A 25,119-nucleotide genomic window follows, 5' to 3' on the forward strand; every position below is an offset into this window, starting at 1 on the left:
TTGCCTGTAACTGGAGATGGGCACAAGTTACAAAGTATGAACCCCAAACTCAATCCCAATCAATTTTTTGTTGAATCTACAGAGAAAGGAGCATGCTGCCATGTTTGGCTCTGGAGTGGAGCTTCTCACAAGTGTGATAGAATTCTGACCCAGGGTTTTAGTTCAGGCCACCTCTGACATGAACTTCAGAAGAGTGGGCAAGTTACGGCTCTGCGTTATATTTTTCTTAAGCAGTCTGGACTTGCTTTAAAAATAACAATGCTGCTGTATTCTTCATAGGAAACTGTGTGTGTCTGAGTCACGTAATATGGTTTGCCTTTCTCATTCAGGGTTTGAAACTGGCAGACTATTTATAGTTACCACTGCAAGGGTTTATCCTTCAGGGATAATATAACATGCAATTTCTTTGTACTCTGTGAGAATGGAACATCATGATCACATTCAAAATGGTCTCATAATTTTTTCTCATCTTTCTCGCCAATATATTTATTTTGTGAGGGGCAGGACCTTCAGCAGAGCTTAGTTTCAAAATTCTCTGTTCTTTACAGTTTCAGAAATCAAGTCAACGAGAGCCAAGTCACTACGTCAGGACACTTGAATTTATTTACAGATATACTTATAATGCTCATCACTTTACTATCTAAATCTGCCTGTAGTTTGCTCCTTCTTACCACAGGTCTGAATTTGGCAACATGGGCCAAATTAAACCCTCACATGAACTTGTGCAACTCTCCCAGAATTCATTGTATGGGCTTCTGAGGTGTATGTGGCAGAACCACTGCATTTCAGTAGAGATTTCAATCCACAGTGATACCATTACTAAGGGAAACAACTCTTAAGTGACCTCAGTTTTATGAGCATAGGGAACAAGAGAATCTCAAAAAGTTTCTAGGTTTGATTTGAATAAACATTAAAAATTAAATTGAGAATCTCATAAGACTAAGCTTGCACATGAATTTTCTGATACTCTTGGTTTAACCAGGTTGGAAATACTACTGGAAAAGCATTGCTTTTAATATCAGGTCAGATCTGAAACCAAGAGATAGAGGTGCATGCAAAGAAATAAAGATAACAGAATTATTTTGATTCACCCAAAAAGTTTGGTTTATATTCTGTTATTATTTTACTCAAAATAGCGTATCCACTTCTCAACAAGCTACCTCACACCTATTCAATGTCTGTAATTCTGTTTGAAAGGCAGAAATGACCTGTTGTGTTTAGCTATTTGGTAAAGTATCATTAGTGGTAGAGCCATACACTGATTTTGCTCGCTTGTTTTTCCTTTTTCATTTGGAGGCACTTTACCAGTCTGAATTTTTGTGTCTTTGATATTTTTTCTCAGCCGCACTCATTACTTTCCTTTTGTGTTCTTCATGTGTAACACAACAATAAGAAAGGTAGCATTGATTAGTGGACTGAACAATGTCAAATCGTAGCCATGGTAACATTAAACCGTTCTGCATCTCATGTTCCTCAACCGTAAAATGAGGATATTTACCTACTCCCTGTTACCTGTTTACCTAAGGCCCAGGCAAGGCCCATTGAACCATGGAACTAAATGCATGGCCACACAGATGGTGTTGGGGAGAGGGCTTAGGCTTCTTTGACAATGAGCTGATGTTCCAAGAAAGATTACGGGGCAGGACTGGGATCCATCTATGAAATACATGGCTCCCTCGATATAACACCACCCGATATATCCAGATTTGTGTTATAACACAGTAAAGCATTGTTCCGGGGGTGGGGGGACTGTGCACTCCGGTGGATCAAAGCAAGTTCAGTATAACATGGTTTCACCTATAACGCAGTAAGATTTTTTGGCTCCCAAGGACAGCGTTCTATCGAGGTAGAGGTGTACTGGGAAGAACATCATCTGGCCAACTATGTCTTATGGGAGATGGTGACAAAAAAAATCTGGCCAATGTGCATATAGGCTCAAGTAACGATGACAAGGGGAAGGAGCGAATTTCTGGAGAAGGGTCTAGAAATCACAACTATTAAAAAGGCAAAAAGAAAAGCAACAGGGCTGTCTGCCAAATATCTTTGTTGCCTGTAGACAAACTGAAGGAAGATATATGAAGAAAATTATGACTTAGTTGGCATCACAAAGACTACTCATGATCAGAGCACCAGCACTGAGGTTTGTAACTTGTTCCGAAAGGATGGGCATGGGAAAAAAGGAGGAAGTGTTGTGCTGTACATCAGTAATGTGTACACTTGCTCTGAGGTCCAAGGGGAAGTGAGTGCCAGGCCTATTGAGAGTCTATGGGTGAGAATAACAAGGGAAAGGACAAGTAGCAATGTTATGGGGGGATGAGTCTTTCTACAAGTAGGTAACAAGATTAGCTAACACATATGGGCTAGCATTAATGGGGATTTTAACTCTCCTGAAGTTGGAAGACCACTGCAGCAAAACATAATACATCCTGCAAATTCCTAGCATCTGTAGGGGACAGCTTTCTGATTCGAAAAGTTGAGGAAACCACTAGGAGGTCGTCTATTTTGGATCTGTTTTTGACCAGTAGGGATCAATTAGTTGTGAATGCGAATGTGGTCGGAAACTTAGTAGGAAGTGATCATGATCTGAGGGAATTCAAGATGCTATGGAAAGGAGGACATGAGACCAGCAAAACAAGGACACTGGACTTCAGAAAGATGGATTTCAACCAACTCAGAGAAATAGTAGGCAAGATCCCATGGAAAGATCAATTAGGAAGAAAACATGTCAAAGGGAGCTGGCAGTTCTTAAAAGATGTAACACTAAAGGCTCAACATCAAGATTTCCAACATAGAGGAAAGATAAGACAAGCCACAGGAGGCCAATGCAACTGCTCAAGGAGCTTTTTAGCTATCTAAAAACCAGAAATGGAATGAGGGGCATGTCACCAAGGAAGTATACATGGGAATAACATGAGCATGTCTGCACAAAATGAGGATAGCTAAGGCAAAGAATGAGTTACGGTTGGCAAGAAACATTAGAGCCAACAAGAAGGGGTTCTTCAAATATGTCAGACAAAAAAAAAGATCAAGGACAGTGTGGGTCCCACTGCACAATGCAGAAGGTGAGCTGGTGATGGAAGATGATAGGAAGGCAGAGCTGCTCAATGCCTACTTTGGTTCAGTCTTCTCAAAAAATAACATGACCGGATGACTAGCAAAGTTACTGTAGACAATAATGGGGAAGGGATGCAGATTGGGATAAGTAAAGAATAAGTCAGAGATCTTCTAACCAATTTGTATGAATTCAAATCAGTGAGGCTGGATGCTAATCAGCAAAGGGTACTGAAAGAATTAGCTGAAGAAATATTGGAGCCACTGGCAATAATATTTACAAACTCATGGATGACAGGAGAGGTCCTGGAAGACAAGAGAAGGGCTAACATAGCACCCATGTTTAAAAAGGGAAAAAAGAAGGAGCTGGGGAGCTACAGACCAGTCAGCCTGACTTCGATACTTGGGAAGTTACTACAGAAAGGTAGAAAACAATCAGTTTGCAAATACCTGGAGGATGAAGGGGGTAATCACTAGCAGCCAGCGTGGATTTCCCAAGAACAAAGGAAGCTTGATTTCCTTAATGACAGGGTAATTGATTTGGTAGATAGAGGGAATGAGATAATATACCTGGATTTCAGCAAGACTTTTGATACAGTCCCACATGACATTCTGGTAAGTAAGCTGGAGAAATGTGTCCGCAATTACCATTAAATGAGTATATAATTGGTTAAACAGCTGCAAACAAAGAATAACTATTAATGGAATGATGTCAGATTGAAGAGACGTTTGAAGTGAGGTTCCACAGGGGTGTGTTCTGGGTCTGGTGTTTCATATTTTTATTAATGACCTGGATGTAGGTATAGAGAGCATACAGATAGGGTTTGCAGATGACGCAAAGCTGGGGGTGGTTGCCAGTACTTTGGAGGATAAGTTAAAATGGCTTTAGACAACAAAATGAAATTTAACAAAGACAAATGTGAGGTGCTACCCTTAGGGAAGAAAACCAAATGTACAAATACAGAATGGGAGAAAACTGGTTTGGCAACAGCACTGCTGAGAAGTATCTGGGAGTTGTGGTGGATCACAACCTCAACTTGAGTCAGCAATGTGATGCTGTTGCAAAAAAAAGTAAATGCAATTTTAGGTTGCATTAACAGAGGCATAGCATGCAAGTCATAGGAGGAGACAGTACCACTCTATTTGGCATTGGTTAGGTCTCAGATGGAGTACTGTGTCCAGTTTTGTTCATCATTGTATAGAAAGGATGTAGAGAAACTGGAAAGGATCCATAGGTGAGTGACGAAGATAAAAGGGATGGAATGCAAGCCATATGAACAAAGGATGAAAGAACTGGGTATATGTTTAGTTTGGAGAAGAGGAGATTAAGGGGAGGATATGATAGAGTTTTTCAAATACTAGAAAGGCTGCCATAAAAAAGATGGAGAAAAGTTATTCTTTTTTTGCCACAGAGGGCAGGAGAAGAGGAAATACGTTCAAACTACAGCATAGCAGGTTTAGATTAAATTTTAGGAAAAACATCCTAAATGTAAGAACAGTAAGCCAATGGAACAGATTGTATAGGGAGGTTGTGGAAGGCTTTTCACTGGAGGTTTTCATCTGTCTTGCATGGTTTAGACACAACAAATCCTGCATCTTGACTAGATGACCCTTGTGATCCTTTCTAGCCCTATGATTCACAAGCGTGTTTTGAGAAATGACTAGTTACTTTTGTACTGGACTTTGAAAAACGTAAGGTGCTAAAAACAGCTGAGTAAAATTATTCACAGTATTAATTAAGCTCTGAGAATGTAGAGGCTGTTTTCATCTTTTGAGATTTTGCCCCATCTGACTTACTTCCATTTCTGCAATTACAACTCATGTAGCTGATGTTTTTACAGTGTGATGATTCTTTCCCATTGGGTACACCTTCTGAAGGTCTCTTCCTTTGTCCAACACCAACACTTTCAGCTCTGTTTGGGTACTCTCAGATTCACACTAGTATTCACCACAGAGGAAGGGTCATTAAACTCTTGCTCTACCACTCTATCAGTCACTGGGATGTCACTTCAAAGATATCTTTATATTGATGATACCAGTGTTCTTTGATTTCTCTTGATTACTTCTGTTTCTATTTCTGTCTTCATAGCACCATACATTAATTCTGTCTTTACACTTGTTAGGCCTAATCCTAGCCCTCTGCTTCTAGAACTCCCATTCATGTTCCACTCACCCAGCACTTGCTGCACAGGGGTAATTATTTTCAAAGCAAACAGGTTCTGACTGCTTCTCAAGTTGCACTATGCCTCCTTTGAAAGGCCGCCACCTCTGGAAAGAAATATGTCAGCTATTTTATACCAGTGACGCTACAAAATTTTTTTTTTTTTTAAAGAGGAGTAAAGTGTATATTCTCACTGTGAAACAACAAGTGAATTTTTAAGTAAATGGAATGAGGAATTTAGAGAAGTGCCTGAGGTTATCACTCCTGTTCTTAAGAAAAATGATAAGGGGTATTCAATGACAAGAAGTAGGCAGGACCTTCATAGATGTGCTCTACCTAGTGCCACTGGCTTTCCTTGCTCCTCCATGCACTTTGCTTGTTGTTGACTGCTAGCAAACAAACAAACAAACAGAAAAAGTCAATGCAGCTACTATAAATAGTACAGAGTGTTGGCAACAGAAGACAGCAGTCCTGAGACAACGGTAATACCCTCCTGCCCCTCCCACTTTGTAATGGAACAATGGAGCTGCCATGCTCAATCCATCAAATACATTATCCTGCCTTTGGCAATGGCTAGAATTGAATGATTCAGAAAATGACCTTCCAAATTTCGTCCCCACAATGCACCTAGCCATATAATTGTGGGGGAAAAAAAATCCTTTTCAACCTGTATACCAAAAACAGTTTTGTTTTCTCCAGTTTAGGCACTAGGGGCCAGATTGTTAGGTCCTAACTCTAACACAGAAGTACAAGGGGGTGAGCAAAAAGTAGCCACATCACACTCTCTGTGCAAGGGCAAGGCCCATTAATTGTCTTGGTGCTTAAAGCATCAAGGAATTGCTCCATCCAAGGGTCTATGGAGGAACAAATACCACCAAAGTTGGGAATCGGAAGGAGGTCTTGCCAGATATGGCCCAGGGATGGGGCAACTTGCATATTCCTTCTGCACGCTAGTAAACACGGGGAGAGATTTTTACCTCCCCCAGCTCTCCTTGGAACAGCGCAGTCTGTACTACTCCTCACACAGGGCTGGTGGCTAAATGGTTTTGAGTGCTCAGAAGTAGATACCAGAATTCATTTATAAACTACATTATCAAGGAGGGTCAGGCTCAATCCCACTCCATATTTTATTTTATTTTATATTTTAAGTTGTTTTATTCTTTACTTTAGTCCATTAACAACTAATTTAGTTGAATGTTTATGCACTCCAAACACCCATGGCTCATTCTGTGTCTTGTTCCCTTGTGGTGAGGGGACTGTTTGGACTTTGGGCACGGGACTGGAGCAGAAGACCAGAGTTCTGTTCCTAGATCTGCTGACCTTGGACCACTCACTTAGCATTTCCGCACCTCAGGTTCCCCAACTGTAAAATGAGATTAATGATACCCACCACCTTAAAGCACTTAGAAATTTATTAAGGAAACTACTCTGTCACTATTATTACTACTACTATTGTTATTCTCATTAATGATCTCTTTACCCAGAAGACACACCAAAGTAAAACTCCCTCCTTTAACTATTTTTAAGCCCCTTCCAGTCCCAACAATATTGTTTTTTTTCCCCTCACATTTTTAATGTGTACAAGAGAGCTCCTCTGCCTTCCCCTTATGGTATTTATAATAGCTTGTAGCAAGCTGGAATATATTACCTTGCTGAAATTAGTTGACTACCGCCATGTGAACTTTGACTTGTTATAAGATTGTGTATGGGCACTGGCACAAATTGACTGATTGATTTTACTTTTACAGGAAAAGAAAAGTCTTAGAGTGTGTGTATATGGCTACCTATATCTCCTGGGTGAAGCACAGAGAATTAAGAAAAAAAATTAAATTAATTTTGAATCTGTCAACCTTGAGTAGCTTTTCAAAGACACAGTCCTTAATACAGAGCCAAAACATTAGAATCTGACCTAGGTTGGTTTATATATAGGAGAAAAAATATTTACTCAGCTAGTAAGTATTTGATTAACTTTTATTTATTAATTCAGGATGAGAGACTGAGAAAATACAGGAATTCATGGATTATATTTTTGCTTTTTGGCTAGTGTTCACTTTCTCCACAAACAATATAGTTTATCTTGAAAAAGAATGAATCTCTTTCTCATCTCGTAACCATCTGCGTAAGTCAAGGGCTTGATTCAGTAGAAACATATCTGTTCGTTCTGCACTGTAGGAGACTATTTAAGGTTGCTATGAATTGGCAGAGTCCATGGCTTAACATAACACACATACAGTTAAACATTCAAACTATCTCCCTTTCTGGAGTTTTCTTCGTTCATTATTTAAGACTAACCAAACACAAACAATAGTTTGAGCTTCTTTACAAACTGTCTGTGTCTAAGAATTTACCCTACAAAACATCTCATTTCATCCATTAATCCCACCGTTGCCACAAGGGTGGGGGGGACTAAAAACCATTTTTTACTCTGCATTGAAACTAATGAGACCCATCTGGCCTTAGCTATCAGCCTGAGGGAGCATGAATCAGCAGACTACTGCTGCTTCACTCTTCAGGGTCCTAGCACCTTATATTCTCTTACAATTGCCATAAAATCATCAAGTTTGTCTGACACGTGCCAGATCACACATCCCTTTATACTGATTAAATTGGGTAGAACTCACTGCTATGGGCAGGAAATTTCCTGATATTTATTCTTTTGCAATACAACTTGGATAGATCTGCAAGGAGCATGACCAGGAGGAGGCTCAGGCTGGTTCCCATGTGACAACCAGACACTAATCAGATCTTACTGAATGTACTATCTGGAGGCTGAGTCTAGTCTACCCTATATACTTTGGTATAACTATGTTGCTCAGGAGTGTGAAAAATCCACACCCCATAGCAACATAGTTATAATTACCTTAACCCCCTATGTTGACAGTGCTAAGTCAGTAGGAAAGCGTCTCCTACCAACATAGCTACTACCTCATGCAGAGGTGAAGTTATTAAGCCAATCAGAGACCTCTCTCCATTCGGCTTAGAGCATCTTCACCAGACGTGCTACTACAGTGCAGCTGCACTGATGTAAATTTGTAGTGTAGATCTGCCCTAAGAAATGTGGGAATTGTGTCCTGGTTATAGAATCATTGAGTTTAAGGTCAGAAGGGACCACTAGATCATTCAGTCTGACAATCTGCACCAACACCACCTAGCACCTGCATATTAAACCCAGACATCAAAGTGAGACCAAAGTATTACAGTCCACAGGAGAATTGGTGGGGGCGGGGGAGGGAACTACGTGCACCACTGCTTGACACCCCTGCAATGGCATGGAAATGAATAAAGGAGCTATATCCAGATAATCCTGACACCTGCACACTGCAGAGGAAGGCAAAACAACCCCAGGATTACTGCCACCTGGGGGGAATTTCCTTCCTGACACCATGTATGGTAAGCAGTTAGACCCAGAGTATGTTAGCAAGCTCCAGCCAGCCAAGTACCTGTGAGAGAGAGAGAGTGCTCAGTGCCACCTCAGAGCCATGGCCCAAGTCCTTCATAATAGACCAATAATGGTCTACACCTAAAAACTAGATTGACCTAGATACATTGCTCAGGGCTGTGAAAAATTTCACATCCTGTGTGATGTAGTTACGTTGAGCAGACCCCCCCCCCCCCACTGTAGATACAGCTAGATCAACAGAAGAATTCTTCCAGTGCCTCTTGAGGCAAAAAAAACCCTTCTGTCACTGTAGTGTCTTCACTGCAGCTGTGCCTTTGTAGTACATGTAATGTAGACGTACTGCAGGTGAATTTACTGCTTCTTTAAGGTCTGGAACATTCCTTATGACTAAGTTGATAAAGCTTGTCATTTGGTAGCAATTGAACCTGGGGATAGCTGATAAATGAGAACCCATTTGGTGGGCTAGCTTGATTCCTTTTTATCATTTTATTTTCTTCCGATTAAAATAGTTATCAGTAAAAAGGCTTGTCTCATTTGTTTGCACCTGGAGACATAACACTTCATATTAATTGTCCCATAGAAGGTCTTTTCTGAAATGGAGTTGTCTAAGAGGGCGGTCTCTCTGACACAGACAGATATGCTCCAGGCAGGGACAGGTTAACCCAGGCAGAAGTTTATTTACATCTGGGACAATTTGTTTCAGCCAAGCTCATATCATGAACAGTCTGTTCCAAGTCTATCAGTTTAGGACCAATACTAGGCAAGGCTTTTGCAGTGTACAATTCTTAGCAAGATGTTGTTCTTATACGAGTGGGCTCTTAATTAGAGCTTTTTCGTAGGAACCCCCAAACCACACCTGTTTTCACTACAAACTCCAACTCAGCTGAAATGTGTGAACCTAGGTCCATTTATAGTTTTGATGAGAAACCAGGTGAAATACTGCAGTTTCCACTTTGTTTTTAAGTTCATTTGAAACCAGAATGAACCCAGAAACTCGCATTGAACTTTCTTTTGGTTTTGGAAACAAACAAACAAAAACAAATAAAAGAAACAGAACATTTCTTGCTAACCTAGCCTAGTAAGTGTCATGCAGTTCTGCTCTGGGAATTTCTGCCCAACCTGAAGTGCCTGCTCATTTCACCAATGTCTCTTTCACAGGCTATCTGTGTTTGGCCCCGTTCACTCCACTGATGCAAACCAGACTGTCTGCCCTGGTGGAGCAGGGAAATATGTCCATCCTCTGGCCACATCCCTTTCTTACCTAATTCTCTTGCACAGAAACTCATGGATATAGTAGGCCATTGAGACTTCTGTCTGTTCCATGGAAAGGGCTCTACCTTTCCTTTGCCCATGACTAGCCCAGGCTCACATTTATGTTGGAACACAGCAACTTTCCTCTGCCTGCTGGGCCAGAAGCAGTAATGCAAATGAGCTACCCCCAGCACAACCTGCACTTTCTTTCTTGTAGGCAGAAGGCGTGGGCCATGGCAGGTATGGTTTTCAGGAGTGTTGGGTGCTTTTGTTGGCACTACTTCCTGAGGGCGTTGTGCTTTAGTACCACAGGCAGTCCCTGAAGATTGTCAAATGCATCATGGCACTTTATGGCTGCCCCCATGTGACAGTGGTGGAAAGGGAGTGGAGGCAGGTCTCTCTTCACTCCAGTGCACTCATTCAGGGTAGCACAATTTGGCTTTCACTATGTTACTGGATTGCTCTAAGGATTCAGTGAATTTTCCTTTGGGGTGACTCAGTTTTAAGAACCTAAAATCTAATCTGACTGTCTTTGTTGTTTTGGCATGAACAGATTTTACTATCTAAAACAATACAATGAAAGTTTGGGAGCCAGGTGGAATGTGGTTTCAAATCGAGTACTATCAACCACTCACTGTGAGACCTATAGCAAGTCACTTGACCTCTTTGTGCTGTAATAAACCAAGCTGGAATCTTGTTTAAAAGTTGAAAACCAGATGCTGCATCTGGGATGAGCTATCACTCAAAAATTCCTTACTCACGTTATGGTGTTTAGTGTGCACTTTCTCCTCAGAATAGTATGTGGTGCAACAAATAGCTACAACAGATGGGAGTTAAAGTCTGTCCTTATTCCTAAGAAGGTTTTGCTTTGATTCTTATTAAAATGTATTTTTATTAATTATTTTTGCATAAAACAGAGAAGCTCAGCCCACATTGCCCAAAGTAAATCAAAACTCTTAACAATGTTGCTCAAGTAAAGAGCAATAACATACGCCCTCCCTGGAGGAAAAAACAACCCCACTGTTAAGTCATCTAGCTGGGGTTCTTCAACTTTTTCATAGTCTGACCCGTATTTTAACAGAGAGTTTGTTTTAGGAATCATCTCCTCTCATAATCACAATTGGATAGATCACCTTGACCGCCCATAAAATTACAGCTATAGCAGTTGCTTACATAGAAAACTAGTATTAGGCAAGTATTTATGTACTGTTAACTATCCTCCTTGCAATAAACATTTTTTACTAGATGGAAGAACTTCATCATCCTAATTTTGCACTTCATTTCATCTCGGCCTCTCAGAACAAAGTGACCAGCCAGCTTTCTGTAAACCAAGAACAAGTAATCGCTGGCCTAGCAGTGATTCACAAACCACAGTTTTGGAACCTCTTGTGAAGAGAGTACAAATTGTATAATAAATGCAAATAGTCAGAGAGGTAGCACTGCCTTCTATGTTCAAGATGTAAGTATTTGAAGGGGTCTTAACCTGTGGGAGAGTGCATATCCCTTGAAAGCATAGTTTTTCAGTACAAGGTTTTCAAATCATATAATTTATTCAAACTCCATTTGCTTGTGTTTTGTTTTCCGTTTTCTTACATATAGTCCAATATGGGGAAATATTTTATTGATTTGAATAGGAAGTGATAAACTTTATTAAGCAAGATGTTGTCTTACAATCTTATTTGCTAGAGAATTAAAATTATGAAATTAATTAAATGTATATGTTGGTAATTTTCACATTTAAAAATAATGAATGTAGATAAAAAGTTTTTTCTCCTACAAGTTTTCAAAAGGGTTCATCAATTTTATAAAGATTATCTGCCTGGAAAATGTCATTTTCTTTTTAAATTTGTTCTTTTTTTGATCTTGTGCTGGAAAAAAAATCCTCAAATACTTGTAAAACTAGGGGCAACCTGCTTCTGATCTCATTCATGCTGTTGTAACTCTGGAATAAGTCTTGAATTATAAAGGTATAAAACTGGCAAGATTGCAGAACAGGCCTAACCATAGAACTCAAAAATAGTCCCATAATTTGCAGTAATTTTATATAAAAAGAACACTAAAATAAATTGTTTCTAGTCTGACAACCAAGCTTCAGTTTTATGTGGTTTAAGAAAGTCAAGATAGTAACTATAAATCAGGTTATATCATGGTAACTCCAGTAGAGCTGTATGATCAAAAATTATGATCATCAATCAAAACATGACTATGTGGGTAAAATATTTTTAAAGTAGCTGCTATTCATAATTAAGTGTTAATGATCTTATTGGAAAAAAAATACAGTGGCATAAGTATAGACTTTGAAGGATTCAGGTGTTGTCAGTAAATGTCAATTTCACCATACACACACACAAACCTATGAAAAAATATTTCCATCGATAATAGTAGAAATGTATAGATAGGCAAAGTAAGAAAAATGGTGCTTGAAAATGTCTTAGGGAATGATTTAAGGATGTTTACTTTGTATATTTTGACATGTGATGTTGACAATTTAATTTTTTGAATCTTAATGTCTGCTCTCATTAAATAACTTATCTGGATCCCCAATTATCTGAAACTCCCATAATTTCCACAACGTGACAATTTAAATTGATAAAAAAATGGAAAAAAGTGCTTAAAATAAACATCAATATTATTAATTGAAATTATAAAAATCAAATTCTGCCAAGCTTACATAAAATCACCTGCAGTAAAAATGAACCTTGAAAAAATCAGGAGCTATTTCATTGCCATAACAGTTATTAGACCAATTTAAAGCAAATCAGTAGGTGTATAAATACTTTATATTTACATCAAGCACAGTATTGTGCAAGCTAGATAATTTTCCATGCTGGGAAATGAGTGTATTTTATCAGGTGGTAGCTATTCACTTTACTTTAACTGAATTTTTACAGCTGGAACACAGCTGTTCAGTAGCCATAGGGAACGCTAGTTTTCTGAGAGAACTGGGTTGTGATCAAACGAAGAAGCTTTTCTTAGAGGTAGTTATGGATAGTTAATTAATTGAATATTTTATTTTCACTTCTAAAAACCTGAATGTCTTAAATCTATCCCTATTCAGGAAAGTACTTAAACTTCTCTCGGACTTAAATACATGCTTAAAATTAAGCACATGCTTAAGTGACCTTCCTGAAGAAAGATACTTTCCTGAATCACAAGCACATTTTTGACAGCAATTCATGTCTCTGAAGTCAACGAGTCTCTTTGAAGTACAGAAAAAAGATGCAAAGATATTTGTAAGTGCTAACTTCTTTTGGCAGTTTTGCTGAGAAAGAAGTGAAGGCTCAGGTCCTTAAAACAGACATAAAACAACAAGGAGTCCGGTGGCACCTTAAAGACTAACAGATTTATTTGGGCATCAGCTTTCGTGGGTAAAAAAACCTCACTTCTTCAGATACAGATGAAGAAGTGAGGTTTTTTTACCCACGAAAGCTGATGCCCAAATAAATCTGTTAGTCTTTAAGGTGCCACCGGACTCCTTGTTGTTTTTGTGGATACAGACTAACATAGCTACCCCTGGTACATGATACAAAACAGACATAGAAATACATTTTGGTAGAATGAACCAGTCCTACATAAAACTGCTTTACAATCTAATTTACCCCAAGCATTTAGATAAGTTTGACCCTTTCTGGAATATCACACATTTCCACTAGGTAGTAAGTGAGCTGTGTATATTTTTGCTTTATCAAGTTCAAAAAATTGTGCAACTATTAGGGGTCAGATTCTGATCTGGTGTAAATCGTATAGCACAGTGGAGCTGTGCCAGATTATACCATCTGAGAATCTGGCCCTAACTAGTCAGTCTCTAACAGGTTTTTATTTGCCAAGTTTCAAGTTGCATATCCTACTTTTTAAACTATCCACATTTAATTAAATTGCTGAAATGGATGAAAAACAGCTTTTGTGGTTAGATAACTCAAAACAAAACAAAACAAAAAAACATTCTTTAAGTTTTGAGCCAAGAACAAGCAAAAGCCACATCATGAACCACTGAAAATGTTAATCTACCCACAATAGAATGTGGAATCAAAACCGTCAGTGAATGTCTTTACATTGTTTTCATTTATATCAGCTATGATATAACCATTTTGTGATGTAAAGAGGAAATAAATTATTTGTAAGTTATTACACAGGATGGCAGTATGGTATGTAAAACTCTTAGCTGTTTATAGACTAGATCCAAAGGCCATTGAAATAATGATGGTAGTCTTTCTGATTACTCTTATTGGCTTTAAGTCAGACATTATAATTCACTGATAGGCTAGTCTTAAAATACAGCATTAGCAAAACATTTCACCAAAGAACTCCAAAGGAAATGGAATTTCTAGATTTCTTGGAGAGTTATGACTGAGCAATAGCAATTAACTTCCTTTTTCAGGGGAAACCCATGACCTTTGATGAAGCAAAAAGATTGTGTGTAGCAGATATAGCTTTTAACAATAATGTGGCTCATAGAAGTCACTGTACTAAATGTTTTTCTTTCTGTTTTTTCCCAGCTGAAAAAACTTCAAAGATTCTACCAAAAAACTAAACACATTATTTCAAGGAGATACTAAGGCTGGGATCCACGCAAGTACTTAGGCACCTAAGTCCCAGGTTTGGCTCCACTGTGATCCACAAAACTCCTGCCTAACCCTGTAGGTACGTAAGGATCCATCTACACTGGGGGGAAAAATGCCTGTGGCAGTGAGTGAGTCTCAGAGCCCAGGTAAGATGACTTGGGCTTGTGGAGCATATGCTACAGGGCTACACATAGTCGTGTAAACATTCTCTCTTGGGCTGGAGCCTGGGCTCACAGACCCTTCTCCCTTGTAGGTTTCAGAGACTGAGGTTCAGCCCTAGTGGGAATCTCTGCATGGCTATTTTTAGCCCGTAGCATGAGCCCCAGACAGCTGACCCAGGCTCTGAGACTTGCTGTCACACGTTTATTTTGTAGTGTGGACGTACCCTACATTTTCAGAGTAAAAGCTCTCGAGCCACCTATGTTTCTGCCTCTGGGCATTGAAGCTGCTACCTCACTCATAGTGTTGGGATGCCTATCTCCTACTTAAAGGCCAGAGTGATCCATAAGCATTCAGCCACCTAACTCATACGCAGGGCCTGATTCAGGAAGCATGCTCAGCATGTGCCTACAGGATTGGATCTCATTCAAAATCCAGTAGCAACAGCAACTGTTAGCCAGTGATTAGAGCATTCACCTGGGACTGGGGAGACCCAGGCACAAAATCCCATCTCTGCCAGCAGGGGAGAAATGGCCTGCTCTGGCCCAATGAATATTTAAGTATTTATCCACAGTGGAACAGTCATCAGGGTAAAGAGAAAGCTAGAGCCTACGGGAATGACTTTGTAGCCCAGTGGTCAGGGCACCCACCTGGGAAACCCTGAGTCCAGACCCTCCCCCCTTCACTCCAACCACTCTTTCATTATTTATCCACAGTGGAACAGCTTCAACAGGAGAGATTGAGGGAATCTTCCCCTGTCCGCTTCACAAGACTACCCTCTTGCTCAGTGCTTAGAGCACTCTCCTGAGAGGTGTGAGACCCCCGTTAAAATCCTTTCTCTCCCTTTGGGAGAGGGAAGGAATTTAAACCAGAGTCTCCCCACTCAAGACAAGTACTCTACCAATAAGCTAAAAGTTTTAATATGGGCACAACCACCTCCTCTGGCCATTTTGTGGGGAGTGAGGCAGGCATCTAACTCTTTTCTGCAAGAAATGCTTTAGAAGCTTAACTGCAGGCAGTGGGTAGCCATTTGTGGATTGCTAATCAGGGCTAGGCACCTCCCTGCAGTCTGGATCTAGGCACCCATCTCCAAGAGAGGGGCAGGGCATAGAACAACCCCCCTCCAATAAGCAATTCCTATTGGCTTGCTTGGTGGCTCCCTGCCCAGTGTGCTGGCTTTTGTGGATCACATTCTTAGATCCCTGACTTTCCCCATTCATTGAACGGGGAACCTAGTAGCCTAACTAGGCTCTGTGGATTGCATTGTTGTTCCTGTGATTTTCTAGGTGCCATCATGCTCAGCACTGCAACACCTAAGTCCCTTGGTGGATCCCATCCTAAGAGATTGATCAAAGGCACCCAAAATAAAGGAAAGCTTGCCATTGATTTCAGTGGGCATTGGATCAGGTCCTAAATGTAGGGTTGCCAGGCATCCAGTTTTCAATCAGAATGCTTGGTTGAAAAGAGACTCTGGCGACTCCAGATAGCACTGCTGACCAGGCTGTTAAAAGTCTGGTTGGCAGTGCAGTGGGGCTAAGGCAGGCTCTCTGCCTGCCCTGGCTCTGCGCAGCTCCCAGAAGTGGCCAGCATGTCCCCATGGTCCCTAGGCACAGGTGCAATCAGGGAAGCTCCACATGCTGCCCCTGCCCTGAGCGCTGGCTCCGCAGCTCCCACTGGCCAGGAGCTTATGGGTGTGGGCAGTGCCCTACCTAAATGCCCTGATACCATATATATAAGGATATACTGTACCATATCTGATGGGTTCCCCCTGGGGTGCCACCTGGAACTGAGCCCCCTGACCCACCAGCCTGGGCTCCCTCTTACACAGTACTGCTGTGACAAGCTGCAAAGCTGTCCAGGCTTCAACCTGCACTTTGACCGGCATACAACAGGTAGGGACACGCCCAGCTGCAGTTATATGCAGGTGTTTTGACCAGCCCCTGCATAGGAAGGCGACAGCTAGCGTAACAACCAGATTCTCAGGCATGCACCCCCTCTGAAGTATAAACACAAAATTATACTTTCTTGTGCTGCACAGGGAACTGTACAATGTAAGCTCATAAAATTCACCCCCCCCTCAATGTGGAGAGAAATATGCAACAGCCTTCTGCCCCAGAGTTATGATTCCCACACACTGGTTTAGATAAAGCAAAAATAAGTTTAACAATGACAAAAGATAGATTTTAAATGATTATAAGTGATAGCAAACAGACCAAAGCAGATTACCTACCAAATAAACAAAAAACACAAACTATACTTAACATACTAAATAGATTGGTTATAAATAGCAGATTCTCACCCTAAGAGATGATACAAGCAGGCTGTAGATTCTTAAGGGGAAAGCTGCACTTGCTTACACTTGGAATATCCAGGTGTTCCATTCACAGGCTAAAAATACCACTAGCCTGGGTCTAGCACTTCCCCCAGTTCAGTCTTTGTTCCTCAGATGTTTCCAGGAGCCTTCTTGTGTGGGGAGTGAAGAACCCCAGATGATATCACTCCTGCCTTATATAGCTTTTGTATATGGTGGGAAACCTTTGTTTCCAAGCTTGGTTCCCCAGACCAATCTGTGGAAAAGACATCCTGAGATGGAGTCTAGACACATGTGGTCACATCACATGCCTTTTTAGAGTCATAGCAGCCATTACTTGGAGGCTGTAGCGTTCTCAGGAAGGCTCCCCACGTTGGAGATAAGTTTCTCCTAAGGCCTATTGTCTTTATCTCGACCTGCTCAACTGGGCACGCAAGTCTCACTGAAGGCGAGCCAAGTCTGAGCAGAGCACGTGTGAGCTGATTTTAAATGTTTGCTTAATCTGCAGTGAATAGTGTCTCATTTGGGCATCTGAAGTTGGTGGAGCTTGGCTTGAGGGCACAGCTTGGAAGAATTCCACACTTTCCCTCCCCAATTTGAACAGACCTCAAATACATTAATTTAAATATTTATTTTAGTACTTTCAAAGACAGTCATTTAAGATGTTACTGGTGTCCTAGGAGACTAGTTCAGTTATGCTTGAGCCCCACTCATCTACTTTGGGTACTGCAGCTGAGTGGGATATAGTAAGGCAGGATTATCTACAATTTATATTATTTCAAAGGAAGTACCATATAATAAGCTAACACAATACAGCTACCTTTTGTTACCATAGTAACAGAAGTACCATCAACCAACACCTTTGCTCCTCAGCAGTTTGTTTTTCTGTGAGAGGATAATAAATACGGCAGTAACCGTGAATTGCTTCATACTCTTATCACAGCAGTCCTGGATTTCTCTCTTGGTGGCACTGTGGTTACAATTACTATAATGAAATAGTTAGCAAGGAAGTTTGGTCTTGTGGTTAAAGCTCAGGACTGGGAGGTCAGACCTGTTGCCTGGGACACATGCTTGCATGACCTTACGGAAATCAATTAATCTCTCTGTCTCAGTTTTCCCACTAGTAAACTAAGGATAATCCTACTGAGCTAGTAAGGGTGTTATAAGGCCTCCTTGGATGCAAGGCACTAATAAAATGCAAATATTATTATAGGATTCTTAAGAGTACAGGTCTCATTTTCTCTTATTTGTGAGAGCCTCATTTCTTCCCTCTGGGCTGACTCCAAAAGTGTTCAGTCATTGTTCTTGCTAAGCAATGTATCCTAACTATTTGTTTGGCACAAGCTTAAAAGACCTGGCAAAATTAACAATATGTAAACAGCAGCAAGATTTTTATTTTCAAAAATAGCCACATTAAAAAAACAGGCAAACAATGATGCACTGAAATTTTAAAGCAAGTTTGTTTCTATTCCAGATGAGCTGGTGCTTTGGTGTTTGCCATGGTAGTTGCTCCGCATATGCAGAGCTAGATATCAAGAATTTTGCATTCCATGAGCCACTAAAGGTTCTCTCATTCAAGACTCCATTTGCTCTGTATTTCTTATTTCATTACTGCAGGTATTTTCCATTCCTTTCAACTATGCATGCAAACAGTTAACTTCCAAGGAGTGTGGGATAACCTTTAAAGGCCCCCTTTTAAAATACTGTTTTTAATTAGTTCCTGCCACCATTTTACCAGTGATAGTAAACATGTGGGAGCAGATCCTTAGCTGGTGTAAATTGTTATAGCTCAACCGATGTTTATTTGTATGGCCTGTGGAGTATTTACAATAACATATATTTCATTGTTGTCTTTGTCTCTCTAACTGTGTGGTCTTTTGTTGATTACTGCATTTTAATAAACACTTATCTCGTAAAAAAGGGGAAACAATTGCTAATTGCAAAAGGCTGATTGCTTTTTTTGTAATTTTACATTTCTTTCCATGATAACACAATGGTACTAGGATATTTTCCTGTAATATAACAATGGTGTAGGAAGCCAGTGGAAAGCAATCCAAATGATTATAAATGTTATTTAAAGATTTTTAAATGGTTCCAAGTGTCCTAATAGAATGGTTTGGGGAAAGCTTAATTCGTTAAAATCATGTTTGTTTTTTTTTGCAGAACACGGATTTATTTGTTTCAGTTAATTTTTTGATACTTCATTTTATTGTATGTGAATTGTTTAGTAAAAAGCCTCCTGTTTTCAAATGTCATCCTTTAATTTAAATCCTTTTATGCAGTTTATCTTTTAAGAGACAGATTGCTTTTTTAATACCGATTACTGTTTCTGTGATCCTCAAGCAGGCAAAACCTCTTTAAAAGGGAGAATTTTACTTTGGTGCGCTATTCTCTGATATAAGGGCTCTTAGTGAAAGCAGATACAAAATAGTGCAATTAATCTGAATAAGATCTAAAAACCACCTCTCAGACTCTTGAGGAAATGGAGGAAAAACTTGATTGTGTAGTGAAGCAAAATGTCAACAAGATATGCACACGAGTGCTCATTTTAGAATGAGATGGCCTTTAAAAGCAGGACGGGAACATATTTGAAGGGTGAGGCAGAGGAGGGAGCAAATGAGAGAAATGGAGAGAATTTGGCATTCTGGGTGTACTCTCATCCAAAGGGGAGACATTGCCAAATTCCAAGGTGCACTCTTCGGCATAAGCCCTTGGTGATACTAGATTTGAGTTTAAGGAGGAGGTGGAGGGTTTCCTGAGTCCCACTACACCAAAGGGTTGAGTGAAATTCCAGTCTAGTTGTGGGCTATCCCTGAAGAAGAATGAAATTAGGAAGCTCCCAGCCTCTCTATGAATAGGTGACCCACCATGCCAGAGGAGAGGGCAGTCTGGTCACTGACTTTTGCAAGAAGATTCACTGTTCTTACCCCTACATATTGTGGGCACTCTGGGTATATGCCAAGAGTTATAGGCAGTATGGCCAGAATGTGTTATGCTCGGGTGGCCTAGGCTGGTGTAATTGCTGTTCCAGCAGCACAAGTTACTTGTGTTAGGGGCTGTCCTGGACATCAGCTGCCGTTACACTTGAAAGGACAGCAAGTCACAAGCAAGGCATGTATGGCTCTCTTACTTTCCATCTGCACTGGCAGAATTTAGGCATGGAGGGGGAATGGGAGAGGGTTCTGGTCCTTTGTGTTAGAAGATGGGGTAGCAGAGTTAACTTTCTACAATCCAGTCTTGAAGGAGTATGGTAGGTTAGAATATTCCTGTGACAGGCAGAGATACGCTCTGTAGCTCACTATCCTGTCGTGTCTTTTGGTTTTTATGACCTGAGTCAGTTCCAGAGTTTGTTGCACTCTACCCAGCCCCACTGATTTCTGTGAACTTGCATAGGGGACAGTTAAGATAAGGATTTAGCTCCTGGGTTATTAAATATATGATCATTATTGAAGTCAGCTAAAAAGATATTCTCCACATTGATTTTACATAGTGGTTTTTACTTCTCACCCAAGGCTAAGCTTGCTCAAACTGCAGATTTCATTTGGTCTTGGTAAAAGAAAATAATGTCAGTTTGTTTGATACTTTATGCCATTTTTTTCTACTGGAAATGAACTGGTTTGTGGGGATGCATGCGTATGATCTCACTGTATGATTTTAAAAGGATTACTTTTCATTTATTATCTGGAATCCTTGTAGGCCATTCCACAGCTGGGTTGTCTCAGCTATGCAACATAAGAAGATTGCCATAGTAGACTAAGCTGAGGGGCTTGGTATGAATGCACAGCATACTTGTCTGGTATTTGTAAGAAGGATTAGCATGTCTAATTGAGAAACATTACCTGTTATTTAGTCTTGGGCTGCAGTCACCAAGTAATTCCAACATATGTTGAACTCCCCTCCAATATTCTCATGTAGAGAGAAGTGTCTGATGTAGAATATTTGAGAATATACAATTGCTAGTGAGTTTCCTGTATGCAGAAGTGAGGGATTTTCATAAAGGGATTTTAAAAAATGTATCCCAGACTTAAGATAGATGCTGACTTCGCTCAGCTTCGCTTGGTGCTCTTCTGCACCAATTTTGTTTCTGTTCATGATTTTTCTTGTGTTAGCTGGTGCAGATTCACTAGCTGCACCCCATTACACAAGCAAAGAATCTTATCCTGTAAATTTTCCATTAAAATATCCACAGCAATTATAGTGGTAAAATGATATCAAATTTGTCACCTCGTTGCATATTTTGCAAACATTTTGTGATAATTTGAACTATTTGCAAGCACAATATTTGCTTTGTTGTTAATCATTATAGTGCTTGTTTTATTATTGATAATTCATACAGCTGCAAAAGTGTTCATGGTACTTTACAAATAAAAAAAAATTACATTCCTGTTCTTAGGCACTTACAGTATAGGCTAGGTAAGAACCTGAGACAGAGAAAGGCATGAGCAAAGGGCTGAGTGTGAGCAAAGGCAATGGAAAGGAGAGTTATACAACATAAGGTCATGAACTTACATGAACTTTGTTTCAAATGTTACACTTTGGTTTGTTTCATTTTTTTTTAAAAAAATTCTTGTTTGGGATGTTGGCCCAGTAGGGGAAGTGACGTTAATGACAGTCAAAATTGGTTAGAGGTGAGGTTTAGAAGGAAGGAACTGGAATAAAGAAGCATTTGCATAGTAGATGAGCTTTGGTCTGTGGCTCATTTGTGAACAGTTTTTAATGAGTTGTAATCTTGGGTCCCTTACCCTATCGATTTCATTATTCTCAGTTATCACACTTTCCTGTGTATCTTATCAACTTCAGACAGTGAGTATGTCTGTACTTGGAACTGGGGGTGTAATTCCCAGGTTGAGGAATCCATGTGAACCCTGATCAAGCTAGTACAAGGGTAGCCGATCTGTGGCTTTGGAGCCACATGTGGCTCTTCAGAAGTTAATATGCGGCTCCTTGTATAGGTACCAACTCCGGGGCTGGAGCTACAGGCGCCAACTTTCCAGTGTGCCGGGATGTGCTCACTGCTCAACCCCTGGCTCTACCCTAGGCTCTGCCCCCACTCCACCCCTTCCCGCCCCCTCCCCTGAGCCTGCCATGCCCTTGCTTCTCCCCCCCAGAGCCTCCTGCATGCCACGAAACAGCTGACTGGGAGGTGTGGGTAGGGAGTGGGAGCTGATGGAGGGGCTGCTGATGTATTTCTGTGGCTCTTTGGCAATGTACATTGGTAAATTCTGGCTCCTTCTCAGGCTCAGGTTGGGCACCCCTGAGCTAGTATGTTAAGAATAGTGTGTGGCAGTGTGGGAGAGGGGCTAGCCACCCCACGTAAGTTCCTAGCATTTCAGATGAGATTGTACTCAGGGCAGCTAGATCCTCCTGCCACTTGCATCACCCTGGCTGAACTCTATTTTTAGCATATTAGCTTGATCAGAGCTAGCACAGGTATGTCTTCTCAAGCTGGGAAACAAACCCCCAGCTCAAAGGGTAGACACACCCAGTGTGTTAGGAAGACCTCTTGGGGAGAGATGGTCTTTTCCTCCACGTCTTTGACCAGACACTCCAGGGCAGGTACTGTTTTGCCTCCCACCACCTCTCACCAAAGGTCAGAAATTTGGATCAAATTAACTCAAGGTCAAACAGTAGAAAAACATACCCAAGTCTAAGGCTCCCTAGCTTTGCTTAGGGAGGACCAGCCACTGATCTTACAAAAGAGAAATCAGAAAATATGTGGCTCATATATTCATTCAGAGTCTGCCAGTTTCTCCAGGCTGTTGAAGTCTTACCCTTTTTTCCCTGACATACGTCTCAGAACTCCAGTTCCCTTGGTGTTAGCAAACACTTCTGTACTCCTTGCTCTGTAGACAGGTCAATTACAGCCCCCCCACCTCCCCAGCGACTGTGATGTGAACCTTTATTACCCTCTTACTAGCAATGCATCTTGACTTTGATGGTGACGTTTGCACAGATGTGCCACCTTGGAGACTGAACTATTGTTTGCTCCAGTTCCTAGTACAATAGCCAGTTGTATACTGACAACCCATTCTGCTCTGAACTGTAGTTATTTTTTCAATTTTCTCTCAAATCCTCTAACATATCAAAAGCTTTGATCCTGTTGCAACTACAATGTCTTTTTCTTTTCATATATCTTGGGTTATAATAAAGTTCGTTGCATGTTAAAAAGACTTCTCCACGGGGAGTTTGTGTTTTCTCTTCTTGAGACAATGTTTGGATATGTTTAATTTCACCCTCCTTAACATCTTCTTTGAATTTCCACCACCCCCTCATTTTTCTGAAGTCTCTTGCACAAAACCATCTTCAGTGCAAAAGTGCCATGAATCATCCTGAAAAAGCATTCCCTGTCATCTCTTAATCCCATATTCATATTTGGGAAACGAGCTCTTGGCATGTTGCCTGAATACTACTATACTTAGAAAGCCAGTAGTAAACGCCTTAGACCAGCTGTTCTCAAACGGCGGGTCGGGACCCCAAAGTGGGTCGTGACCCTGTTTTAATGGGATTGCCAGGGCTAGCTTAGACTTGCTGGCTCCTGGGGCCAAAGCCCGAGCCCCACTGCCCAAGGACCAATCTGAAGCCCAAAGCTTTAGCCCTGGGCAGCGGAATCAGGTTACAGGCCCCCTGCTTGGGACTCAAGCTCTTGGGCTTCAGCTTTGCCCCTCCCAGTGTCTGGGGCAGTGGGGCTCAGGCTTTGGCTTTTACCTCCCCACTCCAGGGCAGCAGGACTTGGGCAAGCTCAGTCCTCCCTCCTGGGGTGATGTAGTAATTTTTGTTGTCAGAAGGGGGTCGCAGTGCAATAAAGTTTAAGAAACTCTACCTTAGATGAATGCTGACATCAGATATCCATGTACACAACTCCCACAGACATCAGTGGGAGCTGCGTGCATGTACTGTGTCTGAGGGCAACGTGGGGTTTCAAACACAAAGATCTTACTCTGTTCCATGAAGAGAATATCAGGGGTAGGATAGTTGCCTTTACACTCATTTACTCTTCATTATGTACACTTGCTTTCTCTGATAAGCTCCGCTCACTGCATTATTTAAAGCTATGAAAGGGTGTCTTTATTCCCCAGAGTAGCAGTGTTATGTGATTAATGTACAGATTTTAAAAATTAAGGCATGTACTGAATTCAGGAGCATAGGCACAGGCATTATGGGTATGGGGAATGCTGCAGCACTCCCAGCTTTTATATGGCTCCAGGCCCAGCACCCGGGGTCCCAGCTGCTGGTCCCAGGCCCTGTGCTCTGCTCCTGGCTCTGTGCCCAGGGATCCGCATCCGTCTCTAGCTGTGGCCCCAGCCTTGGCGCTCTTATACCCGTCCATGTTCCCCTTCACCTAAAGCCATGGCCCCGCTCCCAGCCCCAGCTCAGGAGTTGGGGGGAGGGCATGGACTGGGGTAATGAGGGGCGTGAGGCAAAAAGTTTGAGGACCACTGCTTTATAATTTCACTAAGTTTCAGTGTCCCCACTATAAAAAATGTTTGAGCACCACTATTCAGGAGACAAGATGACTCTCTTATAGCAGAGCCCTGAGGCTCTTATTAGGGTATGTTTTGACCTTTCTTACTTTAAATCTTTTATATCTCCCATAAAGAGCTGCTGCAACCTGAGGTTAGAGTTATTCTGTCCCTTGACACCTCTGTTGCATAAGCGTGGGAACTAGAGGTATGGAGGGTGCTGCAGCACCCCCAGGTTTTACATGGGACTCTTCTCCAGGCTCTGCCTGTGGGGTCCTGGCTGTTGGCCCCGTGTCCGAGTCTGTGTGCTGGTCCCCAGCTCTGGCCCCAGCTCGGCCCCCTCACAGCTGTCTGTGTCCCCCGCCCCGAGCCATGGCCCTGCTCCCAGCTCTAGGGGGTGTGGGTGGGGGGCACAGAGAGGGGTAAGGGGGGGTGCATGAGGTAAAAAGTTTGGGGACCACTGCTTTATAGTTTTGCTGGCTTTCAGCATCCCCACTATAAAAAATGTTCCAGTGACACTGCTCTGAAACTTGCATTGTCCTTCACTGAGGTGGCTTGGATCCCAGTGAGCCTGTTTGGAATGCTTGCTCTACACTAGAGCAAGATATATCTCTGTTAAAAGGATGCTGCTCAAAAGGGCTGTGAATTCTCATATACTTAGCAGTACTGCAACAATACAGGCCCTGCTGGACCAGGAAGAGAGCAGCTGGCTATAATATAGCGATTGTAGCAGCAGACTTTCCTACAGCCCAAAGGCACCAATT

Source organism: Chelonoidis abingdonii, chromosome 6, assembly GCF_003597395.2.
Source record: "Chelonoidis abingdonii isolate Lonesome George chromosome 6, CheloAbing_2.0, whole genome shotgun sequence".
Classification (NCBI taxonomy): domain Eukaryota; kingdom Metazoa; phylum Chordata; order Testudines; family Testudinidae; genus Chelonoidis; species Chelonoidis abingdonii.